Genomic DNA, 20,172 nt, shown 5'->3' on the forward strand with positions numbered 1-20,172 from the left:
CATATAGTAAGCACTTATCAAATGCCATCATTACTATCACCTTGTACCCTCCCCAGCACTTAGAACGGTGCTTGGCACATAGTAAGCACTTACCAAGTGCCATCATTACTATCACCTTGTATCGTCCCCAGCACTTAGAATGGTGCTTGGCACATAGTAATTGCTTACCAAATGCCATCATTACTATCACCTTGTATCCTCCCCAGCACTTAGAATGGTGCTTGGCACATAGTACTTGGCACATAGAGAAGCAGCGTGGCTCAGTGGAAAGAGCCCGGGCTTTGGAGTCAGAGGTCAGGGGTTCAAATCCCAGCTCCGCCAACTGTCAGCTGTGTGACTTTGGGCAAGTCACTTAACTTCTCTGTGCCTCAGTTACCTCATCTGGAAAATGGGGATGAAGACTGTGAGCCCCCCGTGGGCCAACCTGGTCACCTTGTATGCTCCCCAGTGCTTAGAACAGTGCTTTGCACATAGTATGCGCTTAACAAATGCCATTATTATTATTATTATTATTATAGTAAGCGCTTACCAAATGCCATCATTACTGTCACCTTGTATCCTCCCCAGCACTTAGAACGGTGCTTGGCACATATAGTAAGCGCTTACCAAATGCCATCATTACTATCACCTTGTATCCTCCCCAGCGCTTAGAACGGTGCTTGGCACATATAGTAAGCGCTTAACAAATAGCATTAACAAGGACCATCATTATTATATTATTTTATTACTATCAGCGGGGCTGGCGGGAGCACGGCCAGGCGCTGCGGCCGCTAGGGGGCGGAGCTACGCCCCAGGCCACGCCCCTTTCCCCAACTCCGCTCTCTTCCGCCGCCTCTCGGTGGAGCCGGGCGTTGCAGCTCATTCATTCATTCACTAATTTATTGAGAGCTTACTGTGTGCAGAGCATTCATTCATTCACTCATTCAATCATTTATTGAGCGCTTACTGTGTGCAGAGCATTCACTCATTCACTCATTCAGTCATTTATTGAGTGCTTACTGTGTGCAGAGCATTCATTCATTCACTCATTCAATCATTTATTGAGAGCTTACTGTGTGCAGAGCATTCATTCATTCACTCATTCAATCATTTATTGAGAGCTTACTGTGTGCAGAGCATTCATTCATTCACTCATTCAATCATTTATTGAGCTCTTACTGTGTGCAGAGCATTCATTCATTCACTCATTCAATCATTTATTGAGAGCTTACTGTGTGCAGAGCATTCATTCATTCACTCATTCAATCATTTATTGAGCGCTTACTGTGTGCAGAGTATTCATTCATTCACTCATTCAATCATTTATGGAGAGCTTACTGTGTGCAGAGCATTCATTCATTCACTCATTCAATCATTTATTGAGCGCTTACTGTGTGCAGAGCATTCATTCATTCATTCACCCATTCAATCATTTATTGAGCGCTTACTGTCTGCAGAGCATTCATTCATTCACTCAATCATTTGTTGAGCACTTACTGTGCAGAGCATTCATTCCCCATTCAATCATTTATTGAGCACTTACTGTGTGCACAGCATTCATTCATTCACTCATTTATTGAGCGCTTACTGTGTGCAGAGCATTCATTCATTCACTCATTCAATCATTTATTGAGCGCTTACTATGCACAGCATTCATTCATTCAATCGTATCTATTGAGCACTTACTGTGTGCAGAGCATTCATTCACTCATTCAATCATTTATTGAGCGCTTACTGTGTGCAGAGCATTCATTCATTCACTCATTCAATCATTTATTGAGCGCTTACTGTGTGCAGAGCATTCATTCATTCACTCATTCAATCATTTATTGAGCGCTTAGAACAGTGCTCTGAGCGTGGCTCAGTGGAAAGAGCCCGGGCTTTGGAGTCAGAGGTCGTGGGTTCGAATCCCGGCTCCGCCACAAGTCTGCTGTGTGACCTTGGGCAAGTCACTTAACTTCTCTGAGCCTCAGTTCCCTCATCTGTAAAATGGGGATTAGGACTGTGAGCCCCACGTGGGGCAACCTGATAACTTTGTATCTCCCCCAGCGCTCAGTACATGCATTCATTCAATCGTATTTATTGAGTGCTTACTGTGTGCCCACTGTACTAAACGCCTGGGAAGTCCAAGTTGGCAACATGTAGAGACGGTCCCTACCCAGCAGTGGGCCCACAGTCACCTTGTATTCCCCCCAGCGCTTAGAACAGTGCTCTGCACATAGTAAGCGCTTAACAAATGCCATCATTATTATTATTATTATTTTTAGGACGGGCCAGGCCGAAGGTGGCCTGGGATTTGAAGTGGAGGTGGAGAGCCAGCAGGGGGCGCCAGAGCACTTTTTAGCTCCTCCTCCCTGCTGCCCTGAATCCCTGCTACTGCAGATGCTGTAAAACCTGCCTCCCCGCCTTTCAGCCTGTCTCGCCATCTCTCTCTGACCGTTCGTCTCTCAATCAGTCAATCATATTTATTGAGCGCTTACTGTGTGCAGAGCACTGTACTAAGCGCTTGGGAAGTCCAAGTTGGCAACATCTAGAGACAGTCCCTACCCAACAGTGGGCTCACAGTCTAGAAGGGGGAGACAGAACAAAACCAAACATACTAACAAAATAAAATACACAGAATAGATATGCACAAGTAAAATCTCCTCCAAGAGGCCTTCCCTCCTTTATTATTAATAATAAAGTAATAATAAATAATTAAATGAATAATTAAATCAATTAATCAATTAAATTAAATAATTAAATTAAATAATTAATAAACAGAGTAGATATGTACAAGTAAAAATCTCCTCCAAGAGGCCCTCCCTCCTTTATTATGAATAATAAAGTAATAACAAATAATTTAATTAGTTAATTAAATGATTAAATTAAATAATTAATAGAGTAGATATGTACAAGTAAAAATCTCCTCCAAGAGGCCTTCCCTCCTTTATTATTAATAATAAAGTAATACTAAATAATTAAATGAATAATTAAATCAATTAATCAATTAAATTAAATAAATTAAATAATTAATAAACAGAGTAGATATGTACAAGTAAAAATCTCCAAGAGGCCCTCCCTCCTTTATTATGAATAATAAAGTAATAATAAATAATTTAATTAGTTAATTAAATGATTAAATTAAATAATTAATAGAGTAGATATGTACAAGTAAAAATCTCCTCCAAGAGGCCTTCCCTCCTTTATTATTAATAATAAAGTAATACTAAATAATTAAATGAATAATTAAATCAATTAATCAATTAAATTAAATAATTAAATTAAATAATTAATAAATAGAGTAGATATGTACAAGTAAAAATCTCCTCCAAGAGGCCCTCCCTCCTTTATTATGAATAATAAAGTAATAATAAATAATTTAATTAGTTAATTAAATGATTAAATTAAATAATTAATAGAGTAGATATGTACAAGTAAAAATCTCCAAGAGGCCTTCCCTCCTTTATTATTAATAATAAAGTAATAATAAATAACTAAACGAATAATAAATTAAATTAAATAATTAAATTAAACAATTAAATAAATACAATAAATAATAATAATAAATTATGTTGCCAACTTGTACTTCCCAAGCGCTTAGTACGGTGCTCTGCACACAGTAAGCGCTCAATAAATACGATTGATGATACTAAATAAGCCCTCATTTCCTCAATCATTCACTCCACCATACTTGTTGAGCGCTTGAAGCAGCGTGGCTCAGTGGAAAGAGCCCGGGCCTTGGAGTCAGAGGTCATGGGTTCAAATCCCGGCTCCGCCACTTGTCAGCTGGGCGACCTTGGGCAAGTCACTTCACCTCTCTGGGCCTCAGTTGAGACCTCAGCCGGCCTTGTCCCGTCTCCCCTCCCTGCGGGGGTTGGGATGGAGGAGGGCCAGCAGGGGGCGCCTGGAAACAGAGTTGGCAGACATGTTCCCTGCCCACAACGAGCTTACAGTCTAGAGGGGGAGACAGACATGAATATAAATAAATATTTTATAATAGATGCAAAATAATCAGGTTGGAAACAGTCCCTGTCCCAGTTTAAGGGGGAAGGAGAACAAATGTCAAATCCCCGTTTTAGAAGATGAGGAAACTAGAGGCTCAGAAAAGTTAGGTGACTTGTCCCAGGTCAGATGGCAGGCAAGCGGCAGAGGTCAGGATTAGAACCCAGATCCTCAGACTCCCAGGGCCATGCTCTTTCCATTAGGCCACACTGCTTCTCTCTAAAACCCGTGCACAGGCACACAGTTCATATCACAGACCCAGAGTTGCCCTCACACCCATAGACAGGTACACATCACCGCACAGAAGTCCACAGAAACCAAAATCTCACGTCTCTGTGCCTCAGTTACCCCATCTGTAAAATAGGGATTAAATCCGTGAGCCCTCTGTGACACAGGGGCTGTGCCCAACCTGATAGCTTGTATCCACCCCAGCTATTAGAACAGTGCCTGGCACATAGTAAGTACTTAATACAACCACAACTATTATTATTATTATTATTATTATATGAAGACGTTATGAAGTCATTTTGTTCTGACGCCTTGACACCTGTCCACATGTTTTGTTGTCTGTCTCCCCCCTTCTAGACTGTGAGCCCGTTGTCGGATAGGGACCATCTCTATATGTTGCCGACTTGGACTTCCCAAGCGCTTAGTACAGTGCTCTGCACACAGTAAGCACTCAATGAATGAATGAATGAATGAATACGATTGAATGAACGAATGATTCTCCACCACCAGTCACAATTGGAGGAAATCTTGCATCCTATGTTGCATCGGCTCTGTTGCCGAATCGTACTTTCCAAGTGCTTAGTACAGTGCTCTGCATACAGTAAGCACTCAATAAATACGCTTGAATGAATGAACGAAAATGTATGTAAGTGCTGTGGGGCTGAGGGTGGGGTGGTTAGCAAGGGTCCGAAGGTCACAGATCCAATCGGATAGATGACACAGAAGAGAGAGGATGTTGGGGAAAGAGGGCTTGCTCGGGGAAGGCCTCTCGGAGGAGGAGTGCCTCTAATAAAGTTTTGGGGGCGGGGAGAGTGGAGGTTTGCAAAATGTGAAGGTTACCGGTGAAGCTGCGTCAGACAAGTGTCTCAGCTGCTTCTCGGTAAAAATGATGGTATTTGTTATACGCTTACTATGTGCCAAGCACTGTTCTAAGCGCGGGGGTAGATGCAAGGTGATCAGGTTGTCCCACGTGGGGCTCACAGTCTTCATCCCCATTTTACAGATGAGGTCACAAACCAACCCGGTTCCCCCCGGCTCTCTCTTCCCCCATCTCTCTCCCCCCTTCTATATATATCTATCTATATATATATATATGTTTGTACATATTTATTGAGGACTGAGCCCCTTCCTTCCTCTCCCCCTCGACCCCCTCTCCATCCCCCACATCTTACCTCCTTCCCTTCCCCACAGCACCTGTATATATGTATATATGTTTGTACATATTTATTACTCTATTTGAGTATTTATTTTACTTGTACCTATCTATTCTATTTATTTTATTTTGTTAGTATGTTTTGTTTTGTTCTCTGTCTCCCCCTTCTAGACTGTGAGCCCGCCGTTGGGTAGGGACTGTCTCTATGTGTTGCCGACTTGTACTTCCCAAGCGCTTAGTCCAGTGCTCTGCACACAGTAAGCGCTCAATAAATACGATTGATTGATTGATTGATATTACTCTATTTATTTATTTATCTTACTTGTACATATCTATCCTATTGATTTTATTTTGTCAGTATGTTTGGTTTTGTTCTCTGTCTCCCCCTTCTAGACTGTGAGCCCGCTGTTGGGTAGGGACTGTCTCTATGTGTCGCCGACTTGTACTTCCCAAGCGCTTAGTACAGTGCTCTGCACACAGTAAGCGCTCAATAAATACGATTGATTGATTGATTGAAGTACAGAGAAGGACTTGCCCGCAGTCACACAGCTGATCGGGGCGGAGCCGGAATCAGAACCCACAACCTTGGACTCCCAACCCCGGGCTCTTTCCACTAGGCCATGAATGAATGAATGAAGTTCCTAGAGGGTAGGGATCGTGTCTACCAACTATTCTGTACCCTCCCGAGTGCTCATCATGGTGCTCAGTAATTGCTCAGTAAATACCACTGTTTGATTACAGACAAAGAGGGTTTGGGGATCCTGGCAAGCCCAAGGAAATGTTGAATCCCAACATAGCCTAATGGAAAGAGCACAGGCTCGGGAGTCAGAGGACAAAGGTTCTAATCCCGAATTCACCCCTTGTCTGCTGTGCGACCTCAGGCAAGTCACTTAGCTTCTCGGTGCCTCAGTTACCTCATCTGTAAAATGGGGATTAATGACGTGTATGTATCTATAATTCTATTTATTTATAATGATGCTACTGATGCCAGTTTCCTTGTTTGGATGTCTAGACCGTGAGCCCATTGTGGGCAGGGATTGTCTCACTTGTTGCTGAATTGTACTTCCCAAGCGCTCAGTACAGTGCTATGCACACAGTAAGCACTCAATAAATACGACTGAATGAATGAATGAATGTGAGACAGGGACTGTGTCCCATCTGATGACCTTGTATCTACCCCAGCACTTAGAACAGTGTCCTCTAGACCTTGAGCTCGTCGTGGGCAGGAATGTGTCTGTTTGTTGTTATAGTGTACTCTCCCAAGCGCTTAGCACAGTGCTTTGCACCCAGTAAACGCTCAGTAAATACAATTGAGTGAATGAACGAGTGCTTGGCACAGAGTAAGCGCTTAACAAACCCCGCAATTGCTATTCAAACTCTCCCATGTTCCCCCTTTTCCTCCTTTCACTACCGCTAGGCTTAACCGACGACTCCCTCGCTCAGATAATTCCCGAGACCAGAAGGAGAAACTGGGGAGAAGCATTTTTCTCTAGGTCTGGGGAAATGACACTATTGGCAGCTTCTTCCTCGTTCATCTCCCCACTTAATGAAACAAAAGACTAGGGAAGGATATTGAAAAAGATTTAATCAGTCACAGGCACTTAGAAGCAGGAAACTTCCTCGGTAAAGAGTAACAAAAGGTAAAATAATTCCAAATAGAACCTTGCGAACTACTTCTTTAGAAGAAAGGAGATAAACAGATTTTAACAAATCTAATGGGCGGTCTCAAGGGGGTAAGAGTAAGAAATCCAAGCGCTATCAATTCCCAGTAAAAGCCATCGATCGATCAACTGATTGTTGGAGTATAAAATGCGATCCAGTTACACATGATAGGGTGGCCTGATGGAAAGAGGCTGGGCTTGGTAGTCAGAGGACGTGGGTTCTAACCCCGGCTCTGCCCACACGTCTGCTGTGTGATGTCGGGCAGGTCGCCTGACTTCTCTGTGCCTCAGTTGCCTCATCTGTAAAACGGGGATTGGGACTGTGAGCCCCAGGTGGGACCAGGGACTGTGTCCAACGTGACTTCGTTGAATCTACCCGGAATCCAGGTCCCTGGATCTTCTCCGGACATTTTCCGTTGTGATGCAGTGTGAGGGAACCGGTGAGGGGGCCGGGAGAGGGGGCGGGGAGCTGGCGCTTAGTACAGTCCCGCACACGTAGTAAGCGCTTAACAAGAATCCAAACTCAGGGTGGGCAGAGATTGTCTCTCATTAGTGGCACTGGTATTGACATATCGATGTTTGTACCTATGAAGATGCTTGTACGTATTTATTACTCTATGTATTTTATTAGTACATGTTTATTCCATTTATTTTATTTTGTTAATACGTTTGGTTTTGTTCTCTGTCTCCCCCTTCTAGACTGTGAGCCCGCTGTTGGGTAGGGACTGTCTCTAGATGTTGCCAATTTGTACTTCCCAAGCGCTTAGTACAGTGCTTTGCACATAGTAGGCGCTCAATAAATACGATTGATGATGATGATGATGATGCCTCAGCCCTAATTATGTGGCTGTTATTCGCCTGTGGGAAAATTTCCCAAGTAATGAGTCAGGTTAGGCCAGGCATTCATTTATTTTGTTGCAACGAAAGGTCAGTGGCTGTTTGGTAGCCAAAGAAGTGAGGATGAGCCCATCCTTATATTTCCCTCTGGTCCCACTTCCCTTGGTGACACAGCACCAAGTCCCTCCCTCTAGTCCGACCCTTCAATCAATCAATCAATCAATCATATTTATTGAGCGCTTACTGTGTGCAGAGCACTGTACTAAGCGCTTGGGCAGTACAAGTTGGCAACATATAGATATGATCCCTACCCAACAGTGGGCTCACAGTCTAGACCCTTCCCCTCAAGTCCTATAGGTTCAGGCGCTGGACTGGCGTATCGCTTGCCACTCCGCCCCTGTTTGTTGTCGTCTTCGTTATCCCCTCATTATAGGCCAAGCTCCTTCATTATGGGCCCTGGGTCATCCAGAGGATACTCTGTGGCCGAAGAAGTCTTCGGCCAGTTGCGGGTGTTGGGTTTCAAGGCTACGGGGAGGCAGTTGCAGATATAGAGAAGCAGCGTGGCTCAGTGGAAAGAGCACGGGCTTTGGAGTCAGAGGTCATGGGTTTGAATCCCGACTCCGCCACATGTCTGCTGTGTGACCTTGGGCAAATCACTTAACTTCTCTGAGCCTCAGCTAAGCTACTGCATCTGTAAAACGGGGATTAAGACTGTGAGCCCCACGTGGGACAACTTGATCGCCTTGTATTCCCCCCCCCCCAGTGCTTAGAACAGTGCTCTGCACATAGTAAGCGCTTAATAAATGCCATAATTATTAGTGGATCCTGGCCTTGCCAGTCACAGTTTTCCTGGGTGGGAACTCCATACCAACTAACCAATATACATAGTCAATGACAGCAATGCATATACGTGAGCAGGGTTAAGTTTTGACCACACGCCCTCCCTCCACTCTCATGGTAAAAAGCCCCTTGGCTCCCATCCTGGAGTTTCACACCTACCCAGTCCCGGATTTAAGCGTTGAAATTTGCTCCTTCCTCCTCCACGAGGACCTTGATGATGGCCTTGTTGTTGTTGGACATGGTGGCCGTGATCCGGTGCCCGTCCCCTTCCAGGACCAGCGGATTCTGGCATTCGCCGAGCCTCTCCTTGGCCACCTTCAGCCATTTCATCTGCTTCATGTGGTAGAGGAGATCGAACAGGCCCTGGAGATCGTTAGCTAACATTTTGTTGTTGGAGACGGCCACGGCAAACTCCACGTAGTGTAAGTTGTAGTCGAAGGGGTTGGAGAACATGATAGCCAGCGTGCAGTCCTCGATCTCGTAAACCAATAGCCCCACGCTTCCCCGGAGGGAGAATTTTCTTTTCACAAAGATGGAGTGCCCCTTGGCAGCGGGAGGGATGAGGGGAGTTGGCGGGGTGTGGGTGTGGCCGCTGAAGCAGTAGGTCCTGGGGGAGACAGGGAGAGGAAGGGCGGGGGCTACCTCAGAGGCTAGTGGGACACCTTCCCATCGACTCTGGGAGGGCAGCAGGCAATGTCCCTGTCCTCCTCCCCACCGTCTCAAGGGCACAGAGAATTCAAGCGGGCGGAGAGCTCAGTCAGAGACAGAGAGCTCGGGGAAGGGCTGTTTCTGAGGTCATGAATGTAGCGGGGTTTGAGGGGTTTGCAATCCAATGTGCATTTGGATTTGTGTGTGCACCTGCGTGGCCCTGCATGTGTCTGTTGTGATTTGTTTGGGTGTGATTTGGGTGTGGGGATCATCATCATCGATCGTATTTATTGAGCGCTTACTAGGTGCAGAGCACTGTACTAAGCGCTTGGGAAGTACAAATTGGCAACATATAGAGACAGTCCCTACCCAACAGTGGGCTCACAGTCTAAAAGGGGGAGGCAGAACAAAACCAAACATACTAACAAAAGAAAATAAATAGAATAGATATGTACAAGTAAAATAAATAAATAAATAAATAGAGTAATAAATATGTACAAACATATGTACATATATACAGGGGACGTGCCTGGCTAGAACGATCCGGGTCTGTCTTGGCTCCCGTAGCCTGTAGGATTTAACTAACTCCCGACACTCCCTCTGAGACCTCTAATGCTCCCCATCCTTCCCGGCTCATCACCCCCAGGTCTGGAAGTTCTTCCTTTGGTCTTACTTGATAATAATACTAATGGCATTTCTTAAGCGCTTACTATGTGCAGAGCACTGTTCTGATCCCACCTGCTGTAACCGGACCTGCTTTCCCCGGAGGCGGCTCCGGGCTGGTACTCATCTGGGAGGTGACCAGGCTCACCCCTGGCCTTCTTCGGTATGGTCCGGGTGGTGGAATGGAGGGGAGAAGGGGCGGGGGTATCCAGGCCTAGGACCCCGGCCCGGATCGGTCGGAGAAGCCCAGGGGAGCATCCTCACCTGGGGGAGCGAAACTCCTTGTTCGTGTTGTTGATGACCTCGATCCCCACACACCGTCCGGCGTCCACGTTCTGGACCAGCTGTTCGATGGTCTGCGCCATGCCTGTGTTCAGGTCCTGGACAAAATGTTGACCGGATTACTCCGTCCTCAGGATCTGGCCGTGCCAGTGGAGCTGTGAGGGAGGTCTGAGGACGAGGAGCTGGAGGGCCAGTCACCCCCCTCCCTGAGGGGGAGGAGCCATTCAGTCTTTGGACTTCCTCCTTCCTCTCCACCCGCCTTTCCTTCAGGCCTGCTTTCTGAATCCCTGGAGGTGGGCCAGCAGTGGAATTTTCTAGTCAGGCGGGAGTGGAGGGGAAGGGGGCCTGGCTGAGGAGATCCCCCCAGCCGGTGGTGCTGAGGATCCGGGGGAGAGAGGATGCGGGGAAGTCGGACAGGGAGCTGGATCCTGGAATTGAGACCCCAGAAGAGCCAGGGAAAGGGCCAGTCTGAGCCAGGTGGACCCAAGGCTGCTTTGGGGAATCAGGTCAGTGGGGGGTTTGGCCCACAGAGGGGCTGAGTGATTCATTCATTCATTCAATTGTATTTACTGAGCACTTCCTGTGTGCAGAGCACTGTACTAAGCGCTTGGGAAGTACACGTTGGTGTCATATAGAGATGGTCCCTACCCAACAGTGGGATCGCAGTCTAGAAGGGGGAGACAGACAACAAGACAAAGCATGTGGACGGGTGTCAAGTCGTCAGAATAAATAGAATTGAAGCTAAATGTACATCATTAACAAAATAAATAGAATAGTAAATATGTACAATTCACTCGTTCATCCATTCAATCGTATTTATTGAGCGTTTACTGTGTGCAGAGCACTGTACTAAGCACTGGGGAAGTACAAGCTGGCAACATATAGAGACGGTCCCTACCCAACAGGGGCTCACAGTCTAGAAGGGGGAGACAGACAACAAAACAAAACATATTAACAAAATAAAATAAATAGAATAAATATGTACAAGTAAAATAGAGTAATAAATCTGTACAAACACACATATATATATATATACAGGTGTTGTGGGAAGGGGAAGGAGTGGTCAGACTCCGCGCCCACCCAGGGCCTGGGCAGTTATAGGGGTCCGATGGTTGAGACCCGCACTGCAACGGCAGGTATTTCGTTGAGACTTGAAGAAGTGCTAACTGCCTTGGCAGGAAGGGAGAAATTGGCGGTCGATCCAGGGCAACTATGAGGGGTTTCTCACTGCAACTGAGGCAGAGCTCCGTCCAGTAGGACTGCAGGTGGACAGAGGCTCAGATGACTTTCAGAGGTGGTGAGGAGCTCTATTTTGGGGAAGTAATTGTGGGGAAGTAATTCCACTGAAGCACTGAAGCTTCACTGATAATAATAATAATAATAATGGCATTTATTAAGTGCTTACTATGTGCAAATAATAATAATAATAATGATGGCGGCATTTGTTAAGCGCTTACTATGTGCAGAGCACTGTTCTAAGCTCTGGGGGGGATACAAGGTGATCAGGTTGTCCCACGTGGGACTCACAGTCCTAATCCCCATTTTACAGATGAGGTAACTGAGGCTCAGAGAAGTTAAGTGACTTGCCCAAGGTCACACAGCAGACTGTTCTAAGCGCTGGGGAGGATACAAGGTGATCAGGGTGTCCCATGGGGGGCTCACAGTCTTAATCCCCATTTTACAGATGAGGTAACTGTGGCACAGAGAAGTGAAGTGACTTGCCCAAAGCCACACAGCTGACAAGCAGCGGAGCTGGGATTTGAACCCGTGACCTCTGACTCCAAAGCCCGGGCTCTTTCCACTGAGCCACGCTGATTCCACTGAAGCAGCGTGGCTCAGTGGCCAGTTCCCTCATCTGGAAAATGGGGATTAAGACTGTGAGCCCCAAGTGGGACAACCTGATAACCTGGTATCTACCCCAGCGCTGAGAACAGTGCTTGGACCATAAAAAGCGCTTAACAAATACTATCATTATTATTAATAGTCCCTTAAAATCAACAAGGTCCCCAACCAAATCTGAAAGCATTTTCTCTCTGCAAATACTTTGATACTTTGCCCCAGCCCAGCCGACCTTCCCTTCCCAGAAATGACTCATTTATTGGAGGAATAAAAATAACTATGTGTATACTTCTGCTTCTATGCACTTCCGTGTGTTGTTCTTTTGTTTGTTTGTTTTTATGGTATTTTTAAGTGCTTCTTATGTGCCAGGCATTGTTTTAAGCGCTGGAGCGGATGCAGAGTAATCAAGTTGGACACAGTCCCTGTTCCACATGGGGCTCACAGTCTTAATCCCCATTTTCCAGATGAGGGAACTGAGGCCCAGAGAAGTTGAGTGACTTGCCCAAGATCACCCAGCAGACAAGGGGCAGAGCCGGGATTAGAACCCAGGTCCTTCTGACTCCCATGCTCATGCTGTATCCACCAGGCCACATTGCTTCAGCACCTCACAGGTAGAAGGTGCGATTTCAGTAATAATAATAATAATAATTATTATTTTGGTATTTGTTAAGCGCTTACCATGTGCAAAGCACTGTTCTAAGCACTGGGGAAGACACAAGGTGATCAGGTTGTCCCATGTGGGGCTCACAATCTTAATCCCCATTTTACAGATGAGGTAAATGAGGCATAGAGAAGTGAAGTGACTTGCCCAAAGTCACACAGCTGACAAGCGGCAGAGCTGGGATTTGAACCCATGACCTCTGACTCCAAAGCCCGGGCTCTTTCCACTGAGCCACGCTGCTTCCCCACAGTCTCCCACAGCCCCTATAAATATGCTTGTACGGGTTTATTACTCTATTTATTTTACTTGTACATTTATCTGGTTAATGATGTGCATTTAGCTTTAATTCTATTTGTTCTGACGACTTGACGCCTGTCCACATGTTTTGTTTTGTTGCCTGTCTCCCCCTTCTAGACTGTGAGCCCGCTGTTGGGTAGGGACCGTCTCTAGATGTTGCCGGCTTGTACTTCCCAAGCGCTTAGTACAGTGATCTGCATACAGTCGGCGCTCAATAAATACGATGGAATGAACGAATGAATGAACTCCTTCTCCGGGGGGGTAGAGATACACCTGGAAGGGCCACAGATGGATTTAATTTTCTTTCCCCTCGGAAGACCGGGGGTGGCACCTGGTTAGGAGCAAATGGGAGCAAATAAATAGGATAAATAGGATAAATAGGAGCAAATAAATACGATTGATGATGATGATGATGGGAGAGAGTCTGGGGGCTGCAAATGCGCGTCCGTGACGCAAAACCGGCCTCTTTGGCGAGACGGTCCAGGACTAGAACGGCAGAGGTGAGGAGGGGCAAGACTAAGGGGCACAGGGCGACAACATGCTCAATCCCTTTGGGACCCTAACTGTGTGCAGAGCACTGTACTAAGCGCTTGGTAAGTCCAAGTTGGCAACATCTAGAGACGGTCCCTACCCAACAACGGGCTCCCAGTCTAGAAGGGGGAGGCGGACAACAAAACAAAACATGGGGACAGGTGTCAAGTCGTCAGAACAAATAGAATTAAAGCTAAATCATCAATCGTATGTATTGAGCGCTTACTGTGTGCAGAGCACTGTACTAAGCGCTTGGGAAGTACAAGTTGGCAACATAAAGAGACGGTCCCTACCCAACAGTGGGCTCACAGTCTAAAGCTAAATGCACATCATTAACAAAATAAATAGAATAGTAAATATGGACAAGTAAAATAAATAGAGTGATCAATCTGGACAAACATATATACAGGTGCTGTTGGGAGGGGAAGGAGGTAGGGTGCGGGGCGATTGGGAGGAGGAGAGGGAAAAGGGGGCTCAATCTGGAAAGGCCTCTTGGAGGAGGTGAGCTCTCAAAAATATGGAACGCTTCACGAATTTGCATGTCATGCTGTGTGACCTTGGGCAAGCAACTTAACGTCTCTGTGCCTGTTACCTCATCTGTAAAATGGGGATTAAAAGTGTGAGCCCCACGTGGGACAACTTGATTACCCTTTATCTACTCCAGCTCTTAGGACGGTGCTTAGCACATAGTAAGTGCTTAACAAATACCATAATTACTATTATTATTATTAGCTTGTATCTACTGTAGCGCTCAGAACAGGGCCTGGCACATAATAAGCACTTAACAAGTACCATAAAAGAAAAAGAAAATTCGCGTGCTATCATTACTTTATTCTGAACGGTCACCAATACTCTGAATTAGGAGGTAATCGGACCCAGATGAGTTACAGGAAAACATTTATTTACCAGCCACAAGCTAACTGTGTAGACTTCCCCTTTGGGTGGGCAACAAACAGCAGGAAATCAAGAGTCCTAGATTTCCTGAGCCGCCCACTTCTAATTACCCTCTGTTTTTGACATGCTCAGGGTTAAGTACTTACTATGTACCAATAATAATAATCATCATCATCATAATAATAATGATGGTATTTGCTAAGCACTGTTCTAAGCGCTGAGGGGGATACAAGGTAATCAGGTTGTCCCAAAGGGGGCTCACAGTCTTAATCCCCATTTTACAGATGAGGGAACTGAGGCCCAGAGAAACGAAATGACTTGCTCAAAGTCACACAGCTGACAAATGGCGGAGGCGGGATTAGAACCCACCACCTGTGACTCCCAAGCTGGTGATCTTTCCACTGAGCCACGCTTATGTGCCGAGCACTGTTTGTTCTAAGTGCTGAGGTAGATACAAGGTAATCAGCAGGAGAGAGACATCAATAAAAATAAATAAAATGACTGATATGTACGTAAGTGCTCTGGGGCTGGGAGGGGGAAGAACAAAGGGAGCCAGTCGGGGCGACGCAGAAGGGAGTGGGAGCCGAGGAAAAGTGGGGCTTAGCCTGAGAAGGCCTCTTGAAGGAGATGTGCCTTCAATAATAATGATGGCATTTATTAAGCGCTTACTATCAATCAATCAATCAATCAATCAATCGTATTTATTGAGCGCTTACTATGTGCAGAGCACTGTACTAAGCGCTTGGGAAGTACAAATTGGCATCACATAGAGACAGTCCCTACCCAACAGTGGGCTCACAGTCTAAAAGGGGGAGACAGAGAACAGAACCAAACATACCAACAAAATAAAATAAGTAGGATAGAAATGTACAAGTAAAATAAATAAATAAATAAATAAATAGAGTAATAAATATGTACAACCATATATACATATATACAGGTGCTGTGGGGAAGGGAAGGAGGTAAGACGGGGGGATGGAGAGGGGGACGAGGGGAGAGGAAAGAAGGGGCTCAGTCTGGGAAGGCCTCCTGGAGGAGGTGAGCTCTCAGCAGGGCCTTGAAGGGAGGAAGAGAGCTAGCTTGGCGGATGGGCAGAGGGAGGGCATTCCAGGCCCGGGGGAGGACGGGGGCCGGGGGTCGATGGCGGGACAGGCGAGAGCGAGGTACAGTGAGGAGATTAGTGGTGGAGGAGCGGAGGGTGCGGGCTGGGCAGTAGAAGGAGAGAAGGGAGGTGAGGTAGGAGGGGGCGAGGTGATGGATGGAGAGCCTTGAAGCCCAGGGTGAGGAGTTTCTGCTTGATGCGCAGATTGATCGGTAGCCATTGGAGGTTTTTGAGGAGGGGAGTAATATGTCCAGAGCGTTTCTGGACAAAGATAATCCGGGCAGCAGCATGAAGTATGGATTGAAGTGGAGAGAGACACGAGGATGGGAGATCAGAGAGAAGGCTAGTGCAGTAGTCCAGACGGGATAGGATGAGAGCTTGAATGAGCAGGGTAGCAGTTTGGATGGAGAGGAAAGGGCGGATCTTGGCAATGTTGCGGAGCTGAGACCGGCAGGTTTTGGTGACGGCTTGGATGTGAGGGGTGAATGAGAGAGCGGAGTCGAGGATGACACCGAGGTTGCGGGCTTGTGAGACGGGAAGGAAGGTATCTATGTGCAAAGCACTGTTCTAAGCGCAGGGGAGGTTACAAGGTGATCAGGTTGTCCCTCGGGGGGCTCATAGTCTTAATCCCCATTTTACGGATGAGGGAACTGAGGCCCAGAGAAGTTAAGTGACTTGCCCAAAATCACACAGCTGACAATTGGCAGAGCTGGGATTTGAACCCATGACCTCTGACTCCAAAGCCCGGGCTCTTTTCCGCTGAGCCACGCTGCTTCTCATAAGGCTTTTCAATAAGGCTTTAAAGAGAGGAAGAAGATATCTTTACTAGCAGAGCTTACAATCTGCTTATGAGAAGCAACGTGGCTTAGTGGCGAGAGCCCGAGCTTGGGATTCAGAGGTCGTGGGTTCTAATCCCAGCTCCACCTCTTGTCATCTGGGTGACTCTATTTATTTTATTTTGTTAATATGTTTTGTTTTGTTCTCTGTCTCCCCCTTCCAGACTGTGAGCCCACTGTTGGGTAGGGACCGTCTCTATATATTGCCAACTTGTACGTCCCAAGCGCTTAGTACAGTGCTCTGCACACAGGAAGTGCTCAATAAATACGATTGAATGAATGAACTAGGCTGAATCCCCATTTTATTCATTCAATCGTATTTATTGAGCGCTTCCTGTGTGCAGAGCACTGTACTAAGAGCTTGGAGGGTACAATTCGGCAACAGATAGAGACAATCCCTACCCAACGGGCTCACAGTCTAGAAGGGGGGAGACAGACAACAAAACTAAACAAGACAGGCACCCCCATTTTACAGAAGAGGAAACTGAGGCACCAGAGAAGCAGCCTGGCCTAGTGGATAAAGCACAGGCCTGGGAGTCTGAAGGACCTGGGTTCTAATTCCCCCTCTGCCACTTGTCCGCTGTGCGACCTTGGGCAAATCACTTCACTTCTCTGGGCCTCAGTTACCTCATCTGTAAAAGGCAGATTGAGACATGCGGGACAGAGATTGTGTCCAACCTGACTTGCTTGTATCCACCCCAGTGCTTAGTACAATGCCTGGCATATAGTAAGCACTTAACAAATACCCTAATTATTCTTATTTTTATTATTAATGCCCACCTACTCTCTGTACCTTGATCTCGACTATCTCAACGCCAACCTTTGTACTTTCCCTAGTCCAGTGCTCTACACACTGTAAGTGCTCAATACATACGATTGAATGAATGACTGAATGCTGAATAAATACGACTGAATAAATGAATGAACCTCTTGCCCACGTCCTACCTCTAGTACGGAACACCCACCCTCTTCATGTCCGACCGCCTCCAATTTCTTACTGAAGGCATACCTCCTCCAGGAGACCTTGCCTGACTAAACTCTCATTTCCTCTTCTTCCACCCCCTTCTGTGCCGCCCTCGCACTTGGATTTGCTCCCCTTTCCCTCAGCACCATAAAACTTAGGTATATAGCCGTAATTTATTTATTTATCCCAATGTCTGTTTCCCCCTTTAGAGTGGAAGATCGCCGTGGGCAGGGAACATGTAATGAGAATTGTGGTACTTGTTAAGTGCTTTCTAAGTGCCAGGCACTGTACTAACTGTTGGATTGGTGTGAGTGCCCAAGACATGGTTTGCCCTGATGCCAGATGGAGGTGCACAAAATATGGTTTCTGAAGGTACCAGGGATGCAAGGCAGACAAAAGCTACGTTTAATAAGTAGATTTAATAGGGAAGTAATACTCACACCCTGATCAGTGCAGGGAGAGGGGGACAGCTGCTTGGGAGGACCGCAGGGAGATCAGCGGTCTATGGTATCAGCCAGGTTGGTGTCTGAATAGTCACACCCTGATCGGTGCACAGCTGCATGGGGGAGCCTCTGTAGCACAAAGGACGGTCTACACGGCTGGACATCGGGGGTCTCGGTAGCAAGGGGGAAGTCGCTCATTTTCCTAAGCCGTGCTGGCTTCACACACAACAGTAGAGGGGGTGGAAATGAGCTTTGAGTACAGTGCTTTGCACGCAGAAAGCGCTCAAAAAATACGATCGAATAAAATACGAGCGTGTTATCGCCTTGGGCCATGTCCTCCCAACCGAGTCTGGCATTTTTCCCAGAGTCCAGATGTTTGTGTTTGTTCTTGTTCTAGGAGGTAAGGATGACATTCCTGGAATTACGCCATTCTGCACCTGGCACAGGGATGGGGTTATCCTTTATCTGGGGCCTTCCTCCTCCCAGGAATATGAAGCGAGGGGCCCACGGTTCTCGGGTTGGCAACGGGAGGTATGGGGTGTGTTCGTTCAGGCCTCGTGCACTAGATTGGTTAAGTACCCCTAAGAACCCTCCTCGTCGTTCACCAGAGAAGCCCAGGGGTGTGTCCTCACTTGACAGAGTGACACTCCATGACCATGCCGTTGGTGACCTCGATCCCCACACATCTCCCGGAATCCACCTGATGGACCAGCTGTTCGATGGTCTGCTCCATGTCTGCCTCTCCTTGGCCGTCCCACTGGGTGCTTGGGCCAGGTGGATCAGGGCTCTGAGAAAGACTGAGAGAATGGACCCCCCAACTTGGCCTGTTATAACCTGCAGGGCTAAAGGGGAGGAGCCAAGAAGCCTCCTCTCTCTCTTTTTTTTTTTTTATAGCATTTATTAAGCACTTACTATGTGCAAAGCACTGTTCTAAGCGCTGGGGAGGTTACAAGGTGATCAGGTTGTCCCACGGGGGGCTCACAATCTTAATCCCCATTTTCCAGATGAGGGAACTGAGGCCCAGAGAAGTGAAGTGACTTGCCCAAAGTCACACAGTTGAAAATTGGCGGAGCTGGGATTTGAACCCGTGACCTCTGACTCCAAAGCCCGGGCTCTTGCCATTGAGCCACGCTGCTTCTCCTATAATAATGGCATTTGTTAAGCGCTTACTATGTGCAAAGCACTGTTCTAAGCGCTGGGGGGATACAAGGTGATCAGGTTGTCCCACGTGGGGCTCACAGTCTTCATCCCCATTTTACAGATGAGGGAACTGAGACTCCAAGAAGGTAAGTGACTTGCCCAAGGTCACACAGCAGACATGTGGTGGAGCTGGGATTCGAACCCACAACCTCTGACTCCAGAGCCCGGGCTCTTTCCACTGAGCCACGCTGCTTCTCAGAGTGGTGCTCTTCCCCCCCAACCCCGCCCTTTTCGTCCTCTTCCCGGATCATTTCCTGGTTTCTGCATCCTGGGAGCAGGGCCAGGAGAGAAATTTCCTGGTCTGGAGAGTCCCTGGCTGGCTACTGGAATTGAGGAGCCAAGGGAGAGAGCATATGGGACAATAATATTATCAGTCATATTTACTGAGCTCTCACTAGTACTAATACTATTACTACTAGTAATACCAGTACTACTAGTAATACTATTACTGCTACTAGAGAAACAGCGTGGCTCAGTGGAAAAGAGCACGGGCTTTGGAGTCAGAGGTCATGGGTTCAAATCCCGGCTCCGCCAATTATCAGCTGTGTGACTTTGGGCAAGTGACTCGACTTCTCTGTGCCTCAGTTCCTCGTTAAAGGGGGATTAAGACTGTGAGCCCCCTGAGGGAAAACCTGATCAACTTGTAACCTCCCCAGCGCTTAGAACAGTGCTTTGCACATAGTAAGCGCTTAATAAATGCCATCATTATTATTATTACTAAGACTATTACCACCACCAATAGAATTTGTCAGCAATTGGTAGAGGCCGGGCACTGGAGTAAGTGCTGAGGAAGATAAGCAGGTTGGACACAGTCTCTGGGGCTCACAGTCTAAAGAAGAATGAGAACTAGTATTGAATCCCCATTTTACAGATGAGGAAACTGAGGCACCAGAGAAGCAGCCTGGCCTAGCAGATAGAGCACAGGCCTGGGAGTCTGAAGGACCTGGGTTCTAACTCCCCCTCTGCCACTTGTCCACTGTGCGACCTTGGGCAAGTCACTTCACGTCTCTGTGCCTCAGTGCCCTCATTTATAAAATGGGGATTAAAGCTGTGAGCTCCATGTGGGACAGGGACTGTGTCCAACCTGATTACCTAGCACTTGGAACAGAGCCTGGCACATAGGAAGCAGT

The sequence above is a fragment of the Tachyglossus aculeatus genome, chromosome 10 (assembly GCF_015852505.1).
Source record: "Tachyglossus aculeatus isolate mTacAcu1 chromosome 10, mTacAcu1.pri, whole genome shotgun sequence".
NCBI classification, from domain to species: Eukaryota; Metazoa; Chordata; class Mammalia; order Monotremata; family Tachyglossidae; genus Tachyglossus; species Tachyglossus aculeatus.